The 24,756-nt window shown below is 40.5% G+C and overlaps 1 protein-coding gene across 23 annotated transcripts in view; it reads left to right on the top strand.

Moving 5' to 3' along the window:
* Positions 1-13,435: 13,435 nt before the first annotated feature.
* The window catches only part of KTN1 (kinectin 1), a 104,190-nt gene continuing 92,869 nt past the window's right edge, over positions 13,436-24,756 (top strand). For all 23 annotated transcript variants that reach the window (XM_077941045.1, XM_077941048.1, XM_077941049.1 and 20 more), the window contains exon 1: positions 13,436-13,580. The gene's annotated coding sequence lies outside the window, so the exon portion shown is untranslated. The remainder of the gene's footprint in view (positions 13,581-24,756) is intronic.

Consider the following 24,756-nt stretch of genomic DNA (forward strand, 5'->3'; position numbering starts at 1 on the left):
TGTGTGTATATACGTATATATATAGTGTGTGTGTGTATTTAATTTTATAAGAAATTGTCAAGCTATTTTCTAAAGTGGCTGTGACATTTTACAGTCTCACCAGTAATACATGAGAGTTCCAGTTGCTCTGCATCCTTGTCAGCACTTGGTACTGTCGTAATTTTTAATTTTAGTCATTCCATTAGGTACAGTCATTATTCAGTGTTCACAGGGAATTGACTTCAAGACCCCCTGCAGATACCAAAATTTGCAGATGTTCAAGTCCCTTATATAAAATGATGTAGTATTTGTGTAAAACTACACACATCCTTATACTTTAAATCATCTTTAGATTACATATAGTACCTAATACAATGTAAATGCTAGTAAATAGTTGTTATAATATATTGTTTTTAAATTTGTATTATTTTTATTGTCTTGTTATTTTATTTATTTTTCAAATATTTTCAATCCAAGGTTGGTTGAATCCACAGATACAGAGAGCTGATTATATGCCATAGGATTTAATTATGTTTTAAATTTGTGTTTCCCTAATGCCTTAATAACATTGAGCATCTTGTATTCTTATTTGCCACCCAATATGGTTTTAATTTGCAATTTTCTGATGATTAGCAATACTGGACACATACTTATTGGCCATTTGTAAGGTGCCTGTTCAAGTCTTTCACCCATTTAAAAAATAAGATGTCAGTCTTTTTCTTTTGGAGTTGTAGCTGTTCTTTACATGTTCTGGATACATGTACTTTTTACAAGTACTTTGTTGTATATCTGTATTGCAAATGTCTGCTCCCAGGATTTAGCTTGCATGTCACTCTCTTAATGGTGTCTTTTGATAAAAAGAATTTTAATGAAGTATTATTTTCCATGTATAGTGTTATGCTTATTTTTTAATCTTTGTATGACAAATTTTTGTCTATATCAAGATTTTAAAGGTATTCTCCTATGTTTTCTTCTAAAACCATTATTTTATTCTTCATACTTAGGTCTATGTCCATTTCAAATTAATTTTTTGTGCATGTGTATATGAGATAGGCATCATATTCCCTTGTCCAATTGATTCACCACTATTTACTAAAAAAATGCACAAAATTTAACTATGGATAATATTTGCAGAATGGAAGGTGGTGGTATTCCAACATGAGAAAATGGAAGGCATTACCAGTGAAATTATATATTTAGGTCTGTTTAAGGTGGATGTCAATTTATCTTTTTTTTTTGTGAGACAGGGTCTTGCTCCATTGCTTAGACAGGAGTGCAATGATGCAATCATAGCTCACTGTAGCTTTGAACTCCTGTGCTCAAGCGATCTTTCTGCCTCAGCCTCTTGAGTCACTGGGACTACAAAGGTGTGCAACCATGCCCAGCTAGGATGTCAAATTTTAATATCCATACATATTATCTATTATAAATGTTGACTCCTGGATATGCCTCCATTCTTTTCTCTCCCTCCCTACCCCTGCAACATTCAGACCAAGAAGTCTGGTGTGGATCACAATTTGTCAGTTACCCTTTGAAAAATGCTGGTAAAATCAGGGTAGGTGCTGTACTGTCTTTCTTTCTCAGATCAAGCTAATATAATTACCTTAAAAACTTTGTGGACTTTTATAATCAGTTTATAATCCACCCATCATATAAAAGCCAAGCCCACAAACCTCTTGATATAAGTATTTATCTTCCTTAGACTCTCTGAAGCTGTTGTGGGACAATGACCTTATATTCCTGGAGGCCCTGCTGTTTAAACAGAGAAAGTCTGCAAGATAAACTCTTAAAATCCCAAGAAGACCTTCTTCTGTCTGTCTGCAAGGGCCTAGGAGATGCCACCTTAAATTTCCCTGACTTCTTAATAAAAGATCTCACAGCTCTATGCTAGATTTGGTTTCGCTCTGAAGCTATTTGATAATAGTTTCCTGCCTAACGTAGACTCCTACCACTGATGGGACAAGAGTAACTAAAAGATTTGTGAAAAGACACTGGGAAAAAAAACATTTAGAAATCATTCAACCTGAAGACTTGTGTAATGCTCTGGCTGTTAATTTGCACTCCTCCTTCTAATAAAAACTTTCTTTGCAAGACACCTGTTATTTTCTTTTCTCAATAATAAATGACTTTTGACAAAACTATTTATAGAACTTAGTGGAGCATTGATGCTTGAGTCTGGTCCTTTTAGCACTCTGAACATTATATCCTCTATTGTCAGGCTAGAAGCTGAAAGGAGTTTGTTGTTGCTAATCTTGGTGCTTCTGTAATGCCGATTTCTTTTCAAACTCCTGAACCAGTGGGAATTGAGATCTCCCATAACAGTCCAAATACACTCAATCGAAGAAAATTAAGTTATAAAATAATAACTTTTAAACCCAAAGAAGGAAAAACGTGGTAAAAAATATTTTTCTTTAGAAATCCCCTTCTTTGCTGGCAATTTTACAGGAGGTAGACTCTGACAAACTGGAGTGAGACTCTAAGCATAATGAATATCTTTTGGTTACAATTTAAATGGTGTCACAAATTCTGTTCTTCTTTATTGCTAACCTCAAAAAATTAGAGGACTGATTCATGAGAGCAAAATGCAAGACCAGTAGTCTATTTACCCCATTATTTGACTGAGATTAGCACCAGTGGAAGATTTGTGGGATGGCATTGTTTTATCTCAGTTGTTTCTCATATGAAATGAAATAAATCTTAATCTTGGTTTTGAGTTCTACTCTGTGGTTGGTGCTGTAAGCCGGGTCCATATGGAAGCAGATTTTTTGACAATCACGGATGTTATTACCAAAACACAATAGAAAATGGGACTTAGCAGACCAACGTCCTCATCAACAAGCTCTCATTGAGTAGTGATTTTTGATGAGATGCTAGAGAACACTGAGGTTTTGAAAGTCTGAGTTTACCATCATTATACAAGCAAAAGTAAATTACTCACTACATCAAATGTGCAAGTGTAATTTTTGGTCAGTTGAAGAAATGAATGCCTGGAGAACATGGCAAATCATAAGCCAAAACAAAAATAACGAAGTTTTAAATAATAGGGCAGTTGCAGATGAACATGAAATATTTGGGTTTGGGTTAGATGATTTCTTGATCCCTTCTTGAACATAGATTTTCCATGGTGCTGGAAAAATCAGATTAATGAGAGAATTCATTTAAAAAACTAAAGATCAAGTAGTACATCATTCTGGGAGAATATGAGTAAAGAACAAAAATCAGCTCAAGTATATGACATGTAGGGTTTTCCCTTCAGCTTGCCAGGGAAGCACTACTCCATCCTCAAAGGCATACGAGCCACTGAGGATGATGTCTGTGGATAGAAGTAAGCCAGTGAAGGAGCAAGCCAATGCTATCTGCAAACATTTCTCCCTGGGATGCAAAATAAGTTTGCATGTCATCAAGGATCTACTTTGCGAGGATTGGGATGGATTCTGCTTGAGTGTCTTCAATGTCCTAGTGAAGCTAGTTGGGCAACCAATTGTCCCAAGTTGCCTAGGAGTAAGGGATTTTCCAGCATGTGAGATTTTGAGTGATAAAACTGAAAAAGTCTTAGACGAACTGGTATGAGATGGTTAACGTAGTTATGAGAAAACTAAGCAGGGTCAGATCCCCTTGGTAGTACGGATCCATGATTCCAGTAAGAAGAGTATGTCCCTTCTCTATCTGTTTGGTGGCTGGAGAAACACATAAACGACCACCTGGAAGCCTCGACTTTCAGATCAAATAGGACATATTTATCTCCTGATAGAAGTCTTCCTCCCCTGGCAACCAAGACCTCTAAATATGCAGAGATCATTAGGTATAATAATAAGAGCCGGCGGGGTGCAGGGTGCAGTGGCTTATACCTGTAATCCCAGCACTTTGGGAGGGCGAGGTGGGCAGATCACCTGAGGTCAGGAGTTCAAAACCAACTTGGCCAACATGGCGAAACCCTGTCTCTGCTAAAAATACAAAAATTACCCAGCGTGCCGGCATGCGCCTATAATCCCAGCTACTCGAGAGGCTGAGTCAGGAGAATCACTTGAACCCCGGAGGCAGAGGTTGCAGTGAGTGGAGATTGCACCACTGCACTCCAGCCTGGGAGACAGAGTAAGACTCTGCCTCAAAAAAAAGGGGGGAAAAAATTAAGAGCCATTCTCACTTCTTCCTTTTGGTTTCTGCATCTATATATTTTGTCTACAGATTTTTTAAAAAGTCATACAGATTTTAAAAAAAGTCATACAGTTTTGTAGCTGATTTGAAGCACATATTGCATCTGGTAGAATAGCACTCTAATGCCATGGTCTCTGTCTCTCATTTGTCACCAAAGCTGTTTTTTTTGATAGCCATTCCAACCATTCTGTAATGTTAGCTGCTTCTTGTGAATTCTTTGCCCATTGTCTCACTCTGCTGTGAAATCAGTTTGTCAGAAGCAATGTTGTATGGTGTGTCAGAAGAGCCATGTGGATGAGGTTTCCACTGAAGTCAAGGAAAGAGAAGCATTTCAAGAAGTGATCAGTGGCATCCTATGTAACAGAGAGGTTCTACCAGATGGATGAAGACTGAGATACTTCCCTAGAGTTAGCAGCAGGAATGTCATTGATGACTTTGGTGAAAAGTGTTTCAGAATCTAGTTGTGGGTACAGAAGCAGACTACCATAATATGAGGAGTGAATGTGAGTGAAAATACTGTCAAGTAAGTGACTCCTTTTTTTTTTTTTTTTTTTTTTTTTTTTTTGAGACAGAGTCTTGCTCTGTTGCCCAGGCTGGAGTGCAATGGCCGGATCTCAGCTCACTGCAAGCCCCGCCTCCCGGGTTCACGCCATTCTCCTGCCTCAGCCTCCCGAGTAGCTGGGAGTACAGGCGCCCGCCATCTCGCCCGGCTAATTTTTTTTGTATTTTAGTAGAGACGGGGTTTCACCGTGTTAGCCAGGATGGTCTCGATCTCCTGAACTCGTGATCCGCCCGTCTCGGCCTCCCAAACTGCTGGGATTACAGGCTTGAGCCACCGCGCCTGGCCTTTTTTTTTTTTTTTTTTTTAAGAAGAGGTCTCACTCTATCACGAGGCTGGAGTGCAGTGGTGCAATCTCAGGTTACTGCAACCTCCACCTCTCTGGCTCAAGCAATCCTCCCACCTCAACCTCTGGAATAGCTGGGACTACAGGCACACACCACCATGCCCAGCTAATTTTTGTATTTTTTTTGGTAGAGATTGGGTTTTACCATGTTTCCCAGGCTGGTCTCAAACTCCTGAGCTCAAGCGATCCACTCACCTCGGCTTCCCAAAGTGCCAGGATCACAGATGTGAGCCATCACACCCATCCTAAGTAAGTGACTCTTAACTAACCAATCAGCTAGCCAACCAACCAACCAACCAACCAACCAACCAAAAACCTGGCTTTGCAAGAAATGAGGTAGATGGGGTGATTTGGAGTTGGAAGTAACTTTTTTTTCCCATTTAAGTGGAGAGAGCTCTCAATGCACTAACGACTGACAGAGAGGGAGAGGTTGGAAATACAGACAGAATGGGCATTGCTAATGGAATGAGGTCCCTGAGGGGGCTGAAAAGGCTGACATCCCGAGTTCTGTGTCATGAGACTTGGCATCTAGAGAAAGTATTCTACAGCCTTCATGGAATAATGATTTGTAATGGAGCTTGGAATCTATTTACCTTTTCTCATAAATAGAAAATTTCCAAAACAATATACAGAAGTACCAAAAGGTACCTTTAAAAAAATTGTTGACTCAGATCAAAGAAATTGGTAAGTTGGAGATGTGGTCAAAAATAAATGGAACAAAGCCTGTGAAGGTTAATCACAGAGCTGTCATACTACAGGGGGGGAAAACACTGGGTAAGGGCTGGCTGGGATACAAACATTACCACAAAGGAGCTGAATAGGAGTCAGTAAACAGGAGCGAGGTTTAAAATGTGAGCACCACTTTGGAGCACAAAAATTTTTGAACGCGTGTTTTACATTCAAACACCTAACAGGATGCTATGCATGTTATAAATATTTGCTGACTTGATTTGATTTGTTGCTACTGATCTGCCCTTGCCTGGTCATATTAAGAGTTATTTGGACAGCAGTGGTGATGGTTTATGCTGACATATCCACATTCTCTTGCCTGATTCCTCAGGCCAGGTCCCTGCAACATAGCTGGTCAGGATGAAGGTTGTGCAGGCAGTGGAAGAGAACTTTTTTGTTTTTTGTTTCTCTCTTATATGACACGTATATGGCAGCCTGCTGCCCGAATGTTGACCAAATTTCTTATTTAGGCCTTGTTGAAGAGCTAATACTGATCAACTAAAACTGATCTAACCTTCCAAACAAATAAGACGTGTCAAGTGAGGACTAAAGAACTACAAAGTAACCTTCCATTACTGGGAGCATTCTTTAGGGATCTTACTAGCAAAAATGTAGCATTCACTATTAAAGAGAGCCATGGAAAACCTTCCAGACTTCCCCAGCTGCACCCCAACGCCCCAAAGGCGAGGAGAGCACTGGCAGCATAAGATGCATGGGTAATTGGATTAGAGGATGAAGGCTGCAAGGTTGATTTTTAATAAACACGTTAAAGTATTTACAGAAAAAGTAACCACCACAGAAGACACAAGAAAAGGTTGCAAACCACTGGGTTTTGCTCTTACATTTTTTTTCTGCAACTTTTCTACAATAGCCATAGTTTTGTTTTCTTCTTCTTCATCTTCTTTTTTTTTTTTGAGATGGAGTCTCGCTCTGTCGCCCAGGCTGGAGTGCAGTGGCGCGATCTCAGCTCACTGCAAGCTCCGCCTCCCGGGTTCACGCCATTCTCCTGCCTCAGCCTCCCGAATAGCTGGGACTACAGGCGCACGCCACAACGCCCGGCTAATTTTTTGTATTTTTAGTAGAGACGGGTTTCACCGTGTTAGTCAGGATGGTCTCGATCTCCTGATCTCGTCGTCCGCCCGTCTCGGCCTCCCAAAGTGCTGGGATTACAGGCGTGAGCCACCGCAGCCGACCTCAATAGCCATAGTTTCCTTTTGGATTTTTCCCTCAGTATTTTATTGTGAAAATTGGGAAGCATGCAGAAATGTTGAAAAACAGTGCAATGTACACCTGCACACCTACCGCTTAGATCCAACAACTGTTGACATTTTTCCATGTTATCTTTATCTATCTATCTATATATATTTACTCAATTATTTGAAATGAAAGTAAGTTACAGACATCATTTACTCCTAAGTACTTAAATGGGTGTTTCTGAAACACAAGGATATTGTACATAATTCTGTAGTATAAGCACACATATAATTCCCAAGAAAATTAACAAGTCCTCTAATATTATTCAATATTCATTCCATATTCAAACACCTCCCATTTGGACCAAAAACATTTTTCATAACTTTGTTTTTTGTATGGGGATCCAATCAAGGGTAACTTACCATGTTTCTTTATTCCGTCTGTTTTAATATATATTAAGATATATAAACAGTCTTCCCAAATTTATTTGTTAATTTTAAAGTCAGAAAGAAATAGATGTTAAAAAAAACCCCATGATATTATTTAAAAGTTTGGTGTGTATTACTTCATTTAGTATTTACTATCACAATTACAATAAAAGTATGCAGATATTTAAAAAGAAAGAAATAAAAATGTTACTCAGGGTTATCTCTAGATATAAAACTATAGGTGATTTTTCAAAACTTCTTTTTAATTTTTAATTTTTAATTTTTAGTTTTTTTCACAATGAACATGAAATTTAAAGTGTTTATAAGATTGAAGCCGGGTGCGGTGGCTCAAGCCTGTAATCCCAGCAGTTTGAGAAACCGAGGAGGGTGGTTCACTTGAGGTCAGGAGTTGGAGACCAGCCTGGCCAGCATGGTAAAACCCCGTCTCTAATAAAAATACAAAAAATTAACCGGGCGCACTAGCAGGCATCTGTAATCCCAGCTACTTGGGAGGCTGAGGCAGGAGGATCGTTTGAATACGGGAGGCAGAGGTTGCAGTGAGCCGAGGTTGCGCTATTGCATTCCAGCCTGGGTAACGAGAGCGAAAATCCGTCTCAAAAAAAAAAAAAAAGTTTCTGAGATTGAGTTCAGAGTGATAGAAGAATTACATAACTGTGAAGGACATTAAACCTTTAAACACTGGGTAAGTAGCTGTTGAGAAAGAGTGTTGAATTATATGTAAAATTTTTTAAAAATAAGGGCTGGGCTGGGCATGGTGGCTCACGCCTGTAATCCCAGCCCTTTGGGAGGTTGAGGCGAATGGATAGCTTGAGCCCAGAAGCTGGAGACCATCCTGGGCAAAATGGCGAAACCCTGTCTCTACAAAAAATAAAAAAATTAACCTAGTGTGGTGGCATGTGCCTGTAGTTCCAGCTATTTGGGGGGCTGAGGTAGGCAGATTGCTTGAGCCGCAGAGGTTGAGGCTGCAGTGAGCTGAGATTGCGCCACTGCACTCCAGCCTGGGCATTGGGAGTGAGACCTTGTCTCTCTCCCCTGCCTCCCCGCCACCCCTCTAAAAAAGGATTCCCCCCTATGTGGTGAGGCTAAGAGAGGTTTGGGCTAAAAGTGAGAAGAAAGAGATCAAATCTCCCTTTTTTTTCCTGCTGTTCAAGCAGGTTGTAAACTAGCCTGTTAGCATGTAGGGAATAGTTTGGTAGAAAGGAAGGAGCTTGAACTTTGGAGTTCCAGTCCCAGCTCTGCCACTTAGTAGCCATTTGACCTTAGGCAGGTTATTTCATTCATTCTTTCTATTTTTTCCTCCTTTTGCACACTTCTCTGTTGTGAATTATTTCCTTTCCTAAGCCTGAGCGTAATTACATCCCATGAGGTTGTTACAATTTGTAATTATATGTAGTATATGAAAAGTAGCTACTAGGGTGGTTATTATTATCAGATACATTATAGGTTAAATAATGCCTATTTATATTTAGACCCTATAATAAGGTGGACTCTGTTATATAGTTATATGCTATTTTGTAGCTTAAAAATATTTTAAAATACATTATCTCTTTTATTAATAATTCTCACACTAACTCTTGGAACTAACTCTTGGCCTCCATTAATTAGTGAGGAAACTAAAGCTCTGGGAAATGAAGTAACTTGTCCAAAGTCTCATTACTAGAAAGGGGCAGAACCGGGAGGAAAATCAGGTTTTGTAGTTGCAAATTCAATACCTAAAAAGAAAAAACAAATTATTATAAGGAAGTGTATAAAAAATCACAGAATCAAGCATCCAAGTGGCTTGGATTTTTCCTTCCAATTGCTAGGTGTACTTGGACAAAAATGTACACATTTCAATGCTACATTCTGTTAGAAAAATTTACATGAAACTGGTTGATAGTCAATATAATATTGCTGATTTAAAGTTACATATCTTATTATTTATGCAAGTGACAAAAAAGATATCATAAGCAAAAATTATGTATAAATGAAACTTCACATTTTAGTTGTTTGTGTACCTAAAGATTTACACCTTGGGAGTGAACATAGTATTGGGGCATGTACATGGGAATTGGAGTCAAACAGCTCTAGGTTCAAGTACCAGTTTGTGAGCCTTGTGTCTTTGCACTAGTTAGTTACCCGTGTGAGCCTGTTACTACAATATGGGGTTGTTTCGAGGACCACATGAGCTAAGATATGTTAAACACCTGGCACAGTGCATATGCACAACAAATACTAGTTTCTCTGTCATCATTTAATACATTAGCTTCCATTTCACTGGCAGCCTTTGAGGATGGGAGACATTAAGGTGGTTTTAATCATGTTAAGTAATGTTACATAATAGCTTTACCTCTCCACCTACTTCTGCCTAAATTTCCCTTGAAAGACTACAGGGATGTCTTGAGACTGCATGAACAAAGTAGAAATTTCCTTCTGCTTGAATAAGATTTCTTGCAGCTATTATTTTAAAAAGTGGAAGAAGGCTGTTCCATTTATCTATTACATGACAAATTATAAAAAAAATTGCAAAAATTATTTTATTTGTATGGGGTCAGAATTCGGAGGGTTCAGAAACTCAGGCAGTGCTTGGTTAGGTGATATTTTTGCTCCATGTGGTATTAACTGGGGTCGCTTGGTGGCATTGAACTTGTAGCATGGGTGGTCTGGAGTTCAAGAAGGCTTCATTTATATTTCTGCCATCTTGGTGGGAACAGTTGGAAGATGGTCCAGCTGAACCCCTCTCCCACCCAGTGTAGTCTCAGGGCCTCTCTACACGGTTTTTCCAGCAAGATGTATGAACTTTTTACATGGATCTAAGAGGCAGTGAGTGGAACTACCTGTCTTGTATAGCCTGGACCCAGAAGTTGGCAAAGCATCACTTCTGCCATATTCATTGGTCACAGCAGTCACGGAATCCTTCTAGATTCAAGAGGGAGGTCTATAGATCCCACCTGTCATGCAATGAGTGGCAGATAATTTTCAGTCACCTTTAATCTGTTATGAAAGCACATGCTTGAAGATACAGGTCAAAGGAGCACAGTGCAGACCTTTATGAAGCACCTTTCTGTGACAGATACTTTGCTAGAATAGCTGATGACCTCTAGATCTGCAGCCGAAGAAGTTTCGATGAACTTTCCCTCTCCATTACTTGGGTGAAAGTGGACCTGGAATCCTCCAGTTGCTTCCATCATACTTTCATTTCTGCCATCCCTGATCTTGTGGAGTCAAGAGATATAATCTGTTACTCATGCATTACTCAAATCTCTACACAAGTCACCACTTATGGGAAAACTACCCTAGTCAAAACAGGAATAGCCAGCTTGTCCTCCATCTGCAGGACAGGAATATATTATTTGTCTTTAAAACTTTCCCCAAACTCAGAAGAAAGCGTTGTTACATGCAAAAAATTCAGAAGACAGTCTTCAGTAAATTGCAATTTTGTTAAATTAAGAAAAAAAAGGATGTGAGCTCTTTAGGTAACAGTATTTAGACTTTATAGTTTTCAATAAAATTTAATTTATTAGTTGTTGCAACTAGAGGTACCTCAGATGCTGGGTGTGTTGCTAATCCTTTTTAACAAGTTAGTTGTTGGTTTCAGTGGCATTGGAGGGTAGTAAATAGCAGGCAAAGTTAATTATATCTTAGGTTAATTATATGTGTTAACTATAGCTAATTACATTATATTATACTACACTTCAAAACCTGGAGGGTTGGTGTTAATTCATAATAGGGCGTGCCTATTATGCATAACACTAGAGATGCATAGTATTTCTAGTGAATCTTTTTTTTTTTTTTTTTTTTTTAAGACAGTCTTGCTCTGTTGGCCAGGCTGGAGTGTGGTGGTGCCATCTCTGTTTACTGCAACCTCCGCCTCCCAGGTTCAAGAGATTCTCCTGCCTCAGTCTCCCTAGTCGCTGGGATTACAGGCGTGCACCACCATGCCCGGCTAAGTTTTGTATTTTAGTAGAGTTGGGGTTTCGCCATGTTGGCCAGGGTGGTCTCGAACTCCTGACGTCGGGTGATACGCCCAGCTCGGCCTCCCAAAGTGCTGGGATTACAGGTGTGAGCCACTGCGCCCAGCCTCTAGTAAATCTTTTTGTTTTTATGTGAATAAATAGAAAGCTTATAAAAAATAAAGCATTCAACCACTTCCCTTTCAATAGTCAAAGTTCAAACGCCAGAAAAGCTGAAATAGGTGATACAAAGTCATCCTTTAATATAGGCAGCAGTATATTTTGAGAAAATCCTAAACTCCACTTACTGTCTGTCTTATTTACAAGTGCACCAAAATATTATTGCCTGTAACTGACATTGCGGTTTTACTGGTCAGGAAAATATGATTTTTTAATTCTAATCTAAAACCTGCTTTAGTACTAACCTGAGGAAATTACATGGTTGTCTGTAAGCTAATCAAGAGCCCTTAAACTCCATTACATAAATGATACACTTCCCCTTTGTATTAAGGGACTAATGGCTTCGCTTTTCAACAAAGCTGGATCTTCTGGCACACGCTCAGAAGATAGCCAGTACTTCAGAGATAGATTGCTTTGAGGGCTCTGGAGCCGCTGAGGGGCACAGTAATCCTAATGAGAAAGGAAAAAGAGGACGCCTCTGGAGTTAAAATAAGACAGAATGCATCTGTGGAGAACGGTGACTGAAGACTGGCAGAATTCTCAATATCTCAGGCCACTTACACAGCGCGCAGTTTTCATTTGTATTTTGGAGGTGCTCTAGAAAACTTAGAAATGATTAGAATAAAAAGTATAGATACTTTTAACCAGCCCATGTGCAGGAAATTCTGTTGGTGTAGAAACGGTTCTGCTGTTCATTTCTTAATTGCTTCTGTTCCGACTTTGTCAGATGTAGGGCGAGGTGGTGGTGGTGGTGAGTCCTAATTTTTTGTATCTCTATGCAGTCTGGAAGCGTTTGGATTATTTTAAACCTTCATAACATTTGCGGAGAGCTTGGAGTGTTTTGTACATGTAGTGGGGCAGTGCCTGGCCTCCTGTGAGAGATTGATCATCTATAAACAATCCACACAAAACTCACTTGCCAGTGGACCGGGAGGATCGCTGCCATCCTTTCAGCAAAGAGCTAAACGAATAAGCAGAGATCCGGGCCCATCCATCCTCGCGCAGCAGTTTCTAAATTTTTACCTCGGCTTTATGAATGGCTACCAGCTGGCAGACACAACACTTTCATAATATTTGCACACAATTTATTTGGGTCGCTGTCTTTTCTTTCCTTTTTTTTTTTTTTTTTTTTTTTTTTGAGAGAAACGGAGAGTCGCACTCTCTCGCCCAGGCTGGAGCCCAGAAGTGAGATCTCGGCTCACTGCAACCTCCGCCTCCTGGATTCATGCGATTCTCCTGCCTCAGCTTCCCAAGTAGCTGGGGCTACAGGCGTGCGCCACTATGCCCAGCTAATTTTTTGTATATATGTATTTTTTTGTAGAGACGGAGTTTCACTACATGTTGGCCAGGCTGGTCTCGAACTCCTGACCTCAGGTGATTCGCCTGCCTCGGCCTCCCAAAGTACTGGGATTACAGGCGTGAACCACCGTGCCCGACCATTATGTGGGTCGCTTTCTAATTTCTTTCTCCGTTTGTAGCTAGCGTTGCCCGAAGGAGATTTCAGAGATCCCCTGGAGAAAGGGACGGGGGATGTCGTTTTCCAGTAATTTCAGGGGGTAAATCTAGTGCCGTTTGCTTAAGTTAAAAGAAAGGCGTGGGGAGCCAGGTGGTGCCCTGGAAGGAGCGTCGCGCAAGACGAGACCAATCTCCGGGACAGGGGAGAGCGGGGCTACTGAACGCAGGAGATTCCGCGGAGCCTCCAGCTCCTGAACGTCCACCTTCCGCCCAGCTTTGGGACGCGGTCTCGGGAGGAAAGCCCGGAATCCCGAGCCGGCCAGCCGCGAGCTGCGGGTACCGGAGCGTGTGGGCAGGCGCGCGAAGGCAGAGGCGGGCCGGCGTCTGTCCCTTTAAGGGGCCGGTCTCCCGGCGCCGCCGGCCCAGACGCCGGGACGTGCCGGGGCCGCCCCGCCCCGAAGCCGCCCGTTTCCTGCCGAGCGGCGCGACGGCACCTGAGCGACTGCGGCGGCGGCGGCGGCTGCGGCGCCTCGGAACGGGCGGCCCGGGCTGTAGTGCCGGCGCCGCCGCGTCTTCCCGGTCTCCTTCCCCGGCCGCACAGGGTGAGGGAGAGCAGGCCGCACCGGGCCGGGCACCGGCGGCAGGGAGCGCGGGGGGAGGCGGCGCCGGCCGCGGGGTCCTGGGGCAGGCGGGAGGGCCGCGCCGGGCGGGGGGGCGCGGCCGCGGGGTCCGGACGCCGCCCGCTGGGTAGGCCTCGGGCATCGGGTCGCCGCCGCCGGGCTCCTGCTGGGGCCGGGACGCCGCAGGGGGCGGGCTCGGAGGGACCTCCTCGTCCTCGCGGGGCCGCCCCGGGTCCGACCCCGGCTCTGTCGCGGCGCCCGGGGCGCGGCCGAGGGATACCCCCCTTCTCCCCAAGGACGACTCTCCCGAAGGCGAGGTCGACCCAAGAGGGCCCTGGGGTGACCGAGGCACCTATTTTTAGCCAGGCCTGAGGGCCCCAGGAGGGAAGGCGGATTACCGCCTCCTCGGTCGGTGGACGGAGGCAGCGCGTCTCCGGCGGCGTCCCCGGGCCGGAGCTGGGCCACGCTTACGCCATGCTGGAATTCCAGTCTTCGCCGCTGCCTCCGGCGGCCTGGGCGCTCGCCCCCTTCCCCGGCGCCCCTCCCGCTGCCCTTTGCGAGTCCCTAGGTCAGGGCGGGAGGCGGTTGGGCACGGAAAGCAGCGTTGCGGGGACTTTGGAAAAATCCGTGGACCACCCTCGACACCGGCGAAGTTATCCCTTCCTCTCCCCGAGGGGTGTGTCTTCTTAGCGATTCGGCCTGACCCCTTCAGTTTCCAACAGTGAGACTTTTGGCCTTGGGGACCTCGCCGGAAAACTACACGGGAAGTCTAGAGAAGTCGTCTGGCTCTCAGCCATACGCCTGGTGTGGGATGTGCAGCCCCGCACGCTGGCGGTGAAGGCGCTGGGTGCACTAGAAGTGGGCAGCCCCGGACGCGGGCAGCGGCGTCCCAGCCTGGCCCAGCTGCACCTTGACTAGGTTAGGTTAAAAGTAAGCTGTTCGATGTTGGCCCTTCTTTCTTCTGGGAGGAAGGGGGAATCTAAATTCAGAACTGTGTTGTCAGACGAATTCCTTAGCAGCTATTTAAGTTAGTAGTGCTTAAAGAGCTACAGTTGAAGTTAACTGTTAAGTTGTGTGTGTGTGTGTGTGTGTGTTTTGAGATGACTTTGTGGAAAGCCTTGATAAATGTAGACACCCATAGCCAGCCTAGCCGAAGATAAGCATCTTCCGGTGAACTAAACGTTCTGAATTGTATAGGAGTTAACTTAAAGTTAGAAGTTTTGCTAAATGAGGTTGCATTTGTTTTCCTTAGCTTACTTACCTAGCAGGCTAATGGCAACAGTGTCTCCAGTTTGGTCCAGAGCAATTGCTGGTGAGACTGGGGATAATGTTCCCAGGAATAACACTAAATTACTCTTTGAGTATTTTGTGTAGACATGCCTTGCAGTAGACTTTCATATTTGATGTGTTGCCTGTTAAAAAAGGCTCTTTTTTTTCTCCCCCTTTTTCCTTTTGTCTTTATTTTAGGGATCTAACCTGAAATAGCTGGGTCTGTTGATGAGTTCCCCTTCCACCTCAACATTGAGTTTCAAATGTCTCTTCTAATTTTTTAGCCTTCAGCAGACATAACAATACCTTGGCTAGTGAGCTTAGAGAATAAGGTGTTCTACTTAATTTACTTGAGGCTGATAATGAATTTGAAAATATAACAAGATATATTGAAAAATTTTCTTAATACTTGAAAATTATAAAGAATATCAAGTATTTAACTCTTAATGATTCAGGGTCAGCATTATGAAGAGACATTTACAATTTTGTTTCCAATTTAGATCTTTATATGTTCTTTTAATACCAGTAGTCTCTTCTGTTTGATATTGTGTTTTTCCCTAAAAATGCCTCACTTCAGGCTCCCTTCTAGTTTATAGACGTTAATCTGCTTTTGGTAGGGAGATCGTTTTAATAATTATATTTTTAATATCAGTCAATATGACTCTTTAAAAGAGCCTAAAAAGTGAAAACCTTTTTGAGGCTTAACTTCTAAAGAACCCATATTAAGATTGTCGCTGTTGCTAAGTTCTTAACTTGAATTTTAAGTTATGGTTAAAAGTTCTTAATCAGCCTGTAATGGTTAAGATGACACGTAGAATACTGAATCATAATTTTTTAAATAAAAGTTGAATGTGTCTTATACATTTAATATGTGTAAGTTAAGTTCTTAACTTGAATGGAAGATGTATTTTTAATTGTGTGCTTATAATTTTTATAGCAAATGAAGTTTTAACCTAAAAGATCTCCAATGCTGTGTTAAAATATAAAATGGTTGATGAACTTAAATGGTTCTAGGAAGGTTTTGGTTCTCTTGGGAATCTGACCTACTATGTAATAAGGAAATGAGAAAAATCATGCTTTGCAAGATCATTCATATATTTGAGAATACACCTTATGACTTGCTTGTTCTCTGTACTGTTTTTAGTGACTTTGAAGGTAAATCCAGAGTATACTTAGAGGATAGAAGCAAGTAACTATTTCTCTAGAAGTGACATTGATGATCACTCATGCCCAAAGAGAATTGCATTTCATTGCTTCCTCTTTCAGTTCCTGTGAACATGACTTTGAGTGTCCCAATCAAAAAATGTAATTTATTTTCAAATCACCGGGAAAACATTGGTCTAGATGAGATTATAAACCTTTTCCCCACCTCTGTAAATAGAAAATTAATCAGTAAGGGGAAGAACGTTATGTCCTGTGAACTAAGGAGTTTAATATAACCTGTGTCTGAGGTCTAGAGAGAGAGAAATAATGACAGTTTACAACTGTGCCAGGCTGTTGTGCTTGAATGTGTTTTTGGTCTTTGACAGAGGTAGCAGTGAAAACTAGGCTATTTTTCTTTTTTAAAAAATGGTACAAGCTTTTAATTGGTTTTATGTTAAAATAGGCAAGATATACTTTTAATTCTAACAATAGTTTTGTCGATACTCTGATAGGAAAAATAATATTCCTAGGAAATGTATAAGACATAACCTAAAAAAAGTTGTGATTTAGTATTTTACGAGTCATCCTAACTACTACAGGATGATTAAAACTGTTCCATAACTTAAATATGGTTTCAGCAAAGTGATTTATACACTAAATTTAATTTGTTTGTGCTCTTCTTCCAGGACATTCTGCTTTTTGGGCTGTCTCATTACTAATTGCTTTGTTAGTTCTGTCTTACGTCTTCTACTCTTAAAGTTGACTTGCTCAGTCCTTGTTTCACTTTTCTTTTTATATTCCTCTGACAGTCTTATCCAGTGTCATGGTTTTAAATACCTATATGCTGATGGCTCCCATATTTATATTTCCAACCCAGACTTTCCACATATCCTGTTAGGCCTATCCACTTGGATGTGCAGTGGTCAGCTCCAACTAAACTTCCATATTTTTCCTCAAACATGTTTGATGTTTCCATCAAACATTCAGGTAAAAAAACGTTGGAGTCATCCCTGACTTACTTCTTTCACACTTGGCATTCTGTGCTCTGTCTTATCTTGAAAATATAATCAGAATCCAGTCAGTACTTATTGCCTCCACTGCTCACCAGCCTGGTCCAAGCCATTCTTATCTCTTACCTTGATTTCTGTAATTAACCTCCTAACTGATCTCGCTGCCTCTGTACTCTCTACAGTCTTTCCAACACAACAACCGGATCATATCACTTATCTTCTCAGAATGCTACAGTGACTTTCTCTATGCAGAGTGAAAGCTGAAGTTCTTATGTCCTTAAGGCCATACAGAATCTGGACACTTCCACTCTCCCCATTCCCCCTTACCTCTGAGGTTAGCTACTATCTTCCCTCTGCTTATTTCCTCTGGCCCCGTTGGCTTTCCTAGGGGCAGCTACATGTCAGACACTGCGCTAAACACTTAGGCTCCATCAATAAACAAAACAGACGAAAAGCGCTGCCCTGATAGAAGTTATGTAATAGTGTGTGTTTGAGGGCAAGGGGAAGAGATAATAAACACAATCAATGAGGAAATTATATACTGTTGACTTCTCCTGGCAAGAAGGTGACAAGTGCCATGGAGGAAACAGAGCTGTGTTTTATACTGGCTGCTGCCCCTCCTTAGATCAGTGTTTTTTCTGAAGATACATGCATGACTTGTTGTCTCCGTCCAGTCTTTGCTTTTTAAATGTCACTTTCTTAAAAAGATCTGCCTATTTTATTTAAAACTGCACTCCCCTAACGTCTGATTCTTGTATTTTGCTCTGTTTTCTTTATAGCATTTGTCACCTTCTGTTGTACTGTATAATTTCCTGGTTGTGTTTATTGTCTCTTCCCCATAACCCCCAAACAACAGTATTACATAGCTTCTATGAGGGTAGGCTTTTTCTCTGTTTTGTTTATTGATGACTCTTTAAGAGTTCAGAGCAGTGTCTAGCATGTAGCAGGTCCTCAATAAGGATTTGTTGAACGCAGTAATTAAATCCTGGCTGGGTGTGATGACTCACATCTGTAATGCCAGCACTTTGGGAGGCCAAGGTGTGTGGATTGCTTGAGCCCAGCAGTTTGGGACCAGCCTGGGCAACGTGGCAAAACCCCATCTCTCAAAAAAAATATAAAAATAGCCTGGCATGGTGGCGTGTGCCTGTGATCCTAGCTTTTTGGGAGGCTGAGGTGGGAGGATTGCTTGAGCCAGGAAGGTAGAGGTTGCAGTGGATCATGCGGACTGCACTCTAGCCTGGGTGACAGAGTGAGACTTCGTCTCAAAAAAACCAAAAAATCTCGCATTCCTTCCTTTGATGGATACCTCATTATTGGATACATGTGGTTTTCAGTTTGCTTCTTTACTCTTTCAGGGATGGTCAGAGCGGAAGAAAGTGGCATGGAGCCTTTGGGAATGATGTTAGAGTGTGGTGGAGACCGTCTTACATACCCCACATAATTAGGACCATTCGTTAGTTAATTCAAAAAGTTGGTTAAAGCAAGGACTCAAAATATATGTGCACCTTAAATGTTTTCACTGAAAATATTTGATTTTACTTTTATTTACCTTTTTATTTGTACTGATTTCTTAAAATAAAGATTATCCTGATTTTCCTTTCATAGATTGTACTCTAAAAGCATTATCTATGATATCTAGTATTGGCTTCTTTAAAGTGCAATGAAAAGGTAGGAACTGGGAAACTCTCCAAGTACAAAATCTTTATAGATTTTTGCAGTTATTCGTCAAGGCCTTCCAAAGGATTTAATGCCGTTTTAATAGAAATAACACCTTTTGACTCTATTTTCATATTTGATAGATATATAGAAATAAGTAAGTAGGAGAGTAACCGCTAGCCAGAAACAGCTTTCTGAAGACACCAGCCTATGTATTTTTACAAAGGAGTAGAATGTCAGTTAATCCAGTGAGAGATCCTTTAAGACAGCTTCCACTTTGAATAGGTTTCATAGGGGCCGTAGGGTCATACCAGCCTGTAATTACTAGAGGAGAATGTTATTTACTTGTACTTCTTTATTTTGACTCTGAGTAACATCTACAATTAGTTATCAGAACTTACGTGAATTCAAGTAAGTGTCCATTGTCTATCAGGAGACATGATGTTACACTGCATTTTCACTGGAAAATGTGGGACAATTATTATTCTTACACATGAGTCATTGAGTTGTCAAGGAAACAGTCTGGTCTGGTATAATGAGCTGAAAGTCAGTAGTTAGGAGACCTATAGGTCTTAGACCTTATTAATTCTAAGGTTTTTTGCAAGTTCTTTATTGTCCAGTTCTTTAATTACATAATGTTCTGTGGGGTAGTAGAAACAGTGTGGGCACTAGGGAGTCTGAAGAACTTGGGCTTGAATTTAGTTTTGCTAATCAGTACCGCTTACTGCATGTGTGATCTTAACATATATTAACCTGCCTAAGGCTCATTAAGGAATTATCTTCAGTAGTTGCCTCATAAATGATAGCTAACATTGGAGTATATATTTGCTGTCAGACTCTAAATGCTTTATGTGCATTATCATATTTAATCCTCTCAACAACCTTATGAGGTAGGTACTATGTGGTGAAAACTAGGGAGACAAATAATTTGTTCAAAGACACAACAAATGTCTTTAGGAGGAGCCTTAATTTTAACTGAGGCATTCTGACTTAGAGCCCATTCTTACCCATTGAGCTGTTTTATAAGAATGCTTTCTGAAAAAAATGCCGTCCATGTGCAGCTGTCTACTGTTAGGCGTTACAAAGCTAAATTAAGGTTACTGTCTACTGTTAGGCGTTACAAAGCTAAATTAAGGTTATAAGGATTCCGCACCCCCCCCACCCCCCCACAGGAATTAGATTAATTCTTAAAACTAGTAATTTAAATTTAAAGACTTGAAGTTTTTCAAGTGGAGAAAATAGTAAAAGCTACCTAAAACACGTGCTATAAAATGTTTTAGTTATATGAAAAGCAGTAGATAGAATGTCATCCTTTTAGTTTCCAAGAAATTTTTCTGTTTCATTTCCTACATATGTTCATTATGAGTTACTCTTGTGTGATCTTACAGGCATTCCTCAATGACTACCTCAAAAAAGCCAACTCTGACCCTACCTAAAAATGCATACCCTCCCTATTCTTTGTCACAGCCTTATTTTTCTTCATTGCACCATCAGTCACAACCTGATGTTATAATATGCTTATTTCTTTCTTGGTATCTGCCTCACCTACAAGAATCTAAGTGAGGCAGGGACTGTTTTGTTCATCACTGTGAACTATGTGTTTGACACTTAGGTAGTGCTCAATTTGAATGAATGGATGGTCTGATGCTCGAAAATGATTGGGACTCATTGAGTCTTTTGCTTTACTTGCCATCCTTTATTAGCATGCCTAGCTGAGTAGTATTTGGTATGCCATATAAAGTGAAACTCTAAGAATAAGGGTTTCAGGTTTACTCTTGGGAGAGTGGAATGGAAAACAGTTTGAAACACAAATTTCAGCAAAATGCTTGTGCTTAGTCTCAGTTAATCTTGTTCATCAGTAATGTAAGTGTTCTGAGTGGAATCTCTACATAAATAATTCAGTGAATGCCTGTGTTTAGATCTAATTATCTTTTGAAATAAATTTGGACAAGCTAAGCTGTGCGCTGAAAACTCCCTAGTGTTCTGAACGCTGTGTTGCAGAACATTGAAGATGTTGCCTTAAATCTGTAATATCCACACAGGTTGAATTCACTTACGTGCTGCCAACCTTTACTTGCCCACTTTGTTAGGAAGTCATGTTCATTTGAAATGTTTCTGTAATTACTTTACGTAGTTTTCGTAATCTGGATCTCTTCAGGTTGGCTAAATGTCATGATTTCTGTGAAGGGAATTCCTCAAGCTTGTATTTAGTGCTCTTATTTCTGGGTACAGTTTCAGGTACTGTGCTGTATAATCTTTGTGCTTGGTACTCTATTGCTGGGGAGTCATTTCTTAAATAACTTCCAGTTTGACCTAGATGTTTGCTGTAATTTTAAGTTTAAATTGAATCCTTTTGTAAAAGTGGCTTGGTTCTTTTGCTCTTTTTTTTTTCTTTTAGTCTAAAGAATTAGATTTAGTTTTAACTTGAAGTATTTCTGAGCTTGAAAATTTTTTCAAGTGAAAAATACAGCTGACCTTTGGACAATGTGGGAATTCGGGGCGCTAGCACCCTGTGCAGTCAAAAATTTTTGTATAACTTTTGACTCTTCAGAAGCTTAACTACTAGTACCCTACTGTTGACTGGAAACCTTACCAATTACATAAATAGTCAATTAACATGTATATTGTATGTTATATATATTATATACTGTATTCTTATAAAGCTAAAGAAAATGCTAAGAAAATCACGAGAGACTGTATTTACAATACTGTACTGTTTATTGATACAGTAAGTTTATATCATCTGTAAGATGAATCATCTGTCTGAAACAGTGAGCAACTGTAACTGCAGACCTCAGTCTATAGTACATATCAAGTAATTCAACTTTTCCTTGTCATGACTTTTCTCTGCTTCTTGGGAGCACTTCCAGCATTACTAGTGGCACTTGGCATGGGTCCCATGGTGTTATTCAGGGTTTATGGTGTTGTGCTAAAAATGATGAAAAATGTGCGAGAACTAAGATCACTTTTTACTGTGTTACTGTTACTGGAAGGACAGAATGCTCATGTGGAGATAATTAGAGTCATGGATAGGAGTCATGGATACTTAGACACTTGAGCTCACAGTAATAGCAACAGGAGGTGGCTACAAAATTATTACAGTGATACAATATGTACTGCAGTTAATTTTATGCAGTTGTGATTTAGTAGTATATCTTTATATTTGTTTACATTTCCTTCTATTGCAAATGGCACCATGTACAGTCACCATATAGGGTCTGGTTTGTGTTTGTGTAAGTTTTGATAAATTTTAACTTTATAATTTGTGTATATTTTATGGTAGTAAATTATAAAATAGACTGGTATCTACATATATTTTATGCATTCATGACATGCCTTTTTCTTAATTTTTTCAATATTTGTAGGCTATGGTTTCTCTGCGAGTTTTTTTCAAATTATTGCATTCTCCAAAAAATTTTCCAATGTAGTTACTGAAAAAAATCTACATGAAGTGGACCCATATGGTTTAAACCCATAATGTTCAAAGGTCAGTTATATATTCAAGATTAGCCTTGGAATTATATGTAAAATACAGCCCAGGCATTTACCTTGTCTGAGGTTTTGGGGAGAAAAGAAGTAATTCATAAATATAAGTTAGTTGTAAAGTGATGAAAGCCGAATTTTTGTCTGCTCGTCTAGGATTAATTACCTGGCATAAATTGGTAGTTATATTTCATATTCTTTCAGTGTTATGTAACCTTTATTTAAGCAGAAAGTCCTGACAGCATTCAAAATAACATACTACTTTTGGTATAAAGAGATTCTTTTTTTTTGAAACGGCGTCTCGCTCTGTCACCCAGGCTGGAGTGCAGTGGTGCAATCCTGGCTCACTGCAACCTCTGACTCATTGGAACCTCTGATTCACTGCAACCTCCACCTCCTGGGCTCAAGCGATTCTACTGCCTCCCAAGTAGCTGGGATTACAGGCACCTTCCACCAAACCTGGCTAATATTTGTATTTTAGTAGAGATGGGGTTTTGTCTTGTTGGCCAGGCTGGTCTCGAACTCCTGACCTCAAGTGATCTGCCCGCCTTAGCCTCCCAAAGTGCTGAGATTACAGGCATGAGCCACCATGCTGGGCCAGAGATTCCTTAATTGTTATTCTTGGTTACTATATTTATCTGATTTCTTTTCTTTTTTTTTTTTTTTTTTGAGATGGAGTCTTGCTCTGTCGCCCAGGCTGGAGTGCAGTGGCACGATCTCGGCTCACTGCAACCTCTGCCTGCAAGCGTTTCTCCTGCCTCAGTCTCTGAGTAGCTGGGATTACAGGCATGCACCGCCACGTCCAGCTAATTTTTATATTTTTAGTAGAGACAGGGTTTCACCATGTTGGCAAGGCTGATCTTGATCTCCTGACCTTGTGATCCACCTGCCTTGGCCCGGGATATTCTTTCATCATGTTGTATGTAGCTCTAACTGATTTGGCTACTTCATGTATGAATATTTTACAACCTGTTTCCTGTTGTTGGACATTTGGGTTTCTAGGTATTTTTGTTGTTAGTATACACAGTGCTACTAGGAACACCTTGAATAGCATAGGTCTCTTTATTGCACTTGTGTCTCTAGGATACTGTTTTTTTTCAAACTTTTTGTTACCACTCACAGTAAGAAACACATTTTAAATTATTACTCATTATATTATCAGGTATACTATTCCATGCTATTCTGTTTCATTAAAACTAAAAACACTAGTCAAGACCTAAGTTTTATGCTAATCGCTAATGAGACAAGAGTGTAGATAGTTTTAGGGCTTATAACTAGCTAGAAATAGAATTGCTGGATTGTAGGAGACATATATTTTCAACCTTACTAGTTAGTGCTAAATTGTTTTCTTTCCAATATAAATGTTCCAGTTTATTCCTGTCACCAGTGTATATGTGTGATGGCTCCACATTCTTCCCTATACATGATAATGGCAGAAACCAGTTAGCCTATTGTGTGTGAATTGATACATTATATGTCTTTGCATTTCTTTCTTTCTTTCTTTTTTTTTTTTTTTTTGAGACGAAATTTTGCTCTTGTCGTCCAGGCTGGAGTGCAATGGTGCGATCTTGGCTCATCGCAGCCTCTGCCTCCAGAGTTCAAGCGATTCTCCTCCCTCAGCTGGGATTACAGGCATGCGCCACCACGCCCGGCTAATTTTGTATTTTTAGTAGAGATGGGGTTTCTCCATGTTGGTCAGGCTGGTCTCCTGACCTCAGGTGATCTGCCTGCCTTGGCCACCCAAAGTGCTGTGATTTACAGGCGTGAGCCACTGCGCCTGGCCTTACGTTTCTGATTAATGAGACAAAACATATTTTCAGTGTTTGCTGGGCACTAGTTTCCTTTTCTCTGAAATGACTGTTCATTTTTCTGTTGGGTTTATTTTTTTTTTTGGGTGGCAAGATTTCTTCATATGTTCTGAATACTAATTCTTTGCCACTTATGTGTTATAAATGTCTTCCTACTTTGTGGCTTGTCTTCTGACTTTCCTATGGTGTCTCTATTAAAAGGTAAAAATTTTAATGTATAATTAAATTTTCCTTTTATAATTTGTACTTTGTGTCTAGTTTAAGAAATTCTTCTCTGCCTCACGGTTATGAAGATGTTCTCACATGTTGTCTTCTAAAGTTTTATGTTGTCTCACAGTTCTTTCCTTTGAATTGATTTTTGTTTCTTCCCCTTTGTGCTGTTTTCTTTTCTCCAAGGTTTCCACTGCTTACCGTTTCAGTTTTTAAGGGCTAAAATGTGTTTATTTATAGATGCTTTGAAATAATACTTTGACTATCAGGTTGTTTTGAGGATTGCATCTACAACTTACTTTTAGAGTCACAAGAAAATAATTGCAAGTGGCCCTTGAACAACATAGATTTGAACTGCATGGGTCCATTTATGCGTGGCGCAGGATGGTGAAACCTGAGTAGATGGGCTATTTGACTTGACTATGGGCAGATTTTGGTATATCTGTGTGTGTCCTGTAACCAATTTTTGATGCATACTGAGGGATGACTGTATGTTTTTAGAAAGAAACTTTGGATAGTTATTCAGTAAACTTTGAAGTCCCTCCTCCAATCCCTAGTTGACATCCTAAGTGTTTTGTA

Source organism: Macaca mulatta, chromosome 7 (genome assembly GCF_049350105.2).
Source record: "Macaca mulatta isolate MMU2019108-1 chromosome 7, T2T-MMU8v2.0, whole genome shotgun sequence".
NCBI lineage: Eukaryota > Metazoa > Chordata > Mammalia > Primates > Cercopithecidae > Macaca > Macaca mulatta.